This window comes from Cucurbita moschata, unplaced genomic scaffold, assembly GCF_002738365.1.
Source record: "Cucurbita moschata cultivar Rifu unplaced genomic scaffold, Cmos_1.0 Cmo_Scf00005, whole genome shotgun sequence".
Lineage (NCBI taxonomy): Eukaryota > Viridiplantae > Streptophyta > Magnoliopsida > Cucurbitales > Cucurbitaceae > Cucurbita > Cucurbita moschata.
In genome coordinates, this window is record NW_019268521.1 from 1,220,951 (window position 1) to 1,221,941 (window position 991).

The window sequence follows — 991 nt, forward strand, 5'->3', positions numbered from 1 at the left end:
GTACAAAAAAAAAAAAAAAAAAAAATGATGATGATGCATCTTGCGTGCTTTAAATTCATAAGAGAACTCAACTAAGAGATTAGGGGGCTATAACTAGTGAAGAATACATGTTGAATCAAGTTTGCACGCTAGGATCGTGAGCAATCAGAGGTTTAGACCTATACGCATGCAGAGACTAGTTTAGCTCGAGGAGGTAATCCCGAACGTTCTGAAAATGAGAAATGGGGTGTAAACTACCTGAATGCCCCTAAGAACCTAGTAGGCCTTCACGACATCTAATTATGATTAAAGTAGCTTATCATAGTCCCGAGACTAGTTGAGTTGTTATTGAGTGTAGATCGGAGACATGGTTGAAGTCGTGATCGCTTTAAACTAGGTCTAAATAAGGATTAGGGACTACACAGGTAGTTAGTTTAAGACAGAGACCCTTATTAAGTGTACAAATGGGTGAATCCGTAAGCCAATCCTTGTTAGACTTGGGACTACATGGGTAAGCATCAAGATGAAAACCTCTATTGAGTGTATGAAGGGGTTAAGGCCGACCCGCAACATTGTAAACCAATCTTGGAAGAGAATAGGGACTACACGGGTAGGTGATTTAGGGTGAACACTTGTATTGAGTTTAGGAAAGTGTCAAGGTTGATATCGTGACGCCGTAAACCCGTCTTGAAAGTAGACTAAGGACTGCACAAGTAAACGACTCATGATGAATCATTTGGACCTTTGAGACCTACACAAAAACTTAGAGCACTTGGAAGGAGGTTGCCAAAACTTCCTAGAAACCAAAGAAAAGCAATAGATACAAACTAGGAGATGGAAGCAATTAGGGCCTATAAATAGGTTTCCTACGAGTATTTGTATACTCACCCCTTTTTTCCCTTTTTTTTTTTTAAGGCATCGTTGGTGAGATCAATAGGAGCTGCACTATCACAAGAAGGGTATCGACCTCGAGCATCAATTTATTTGTGTGTGTTTTTTTTTTTTTTTTTTT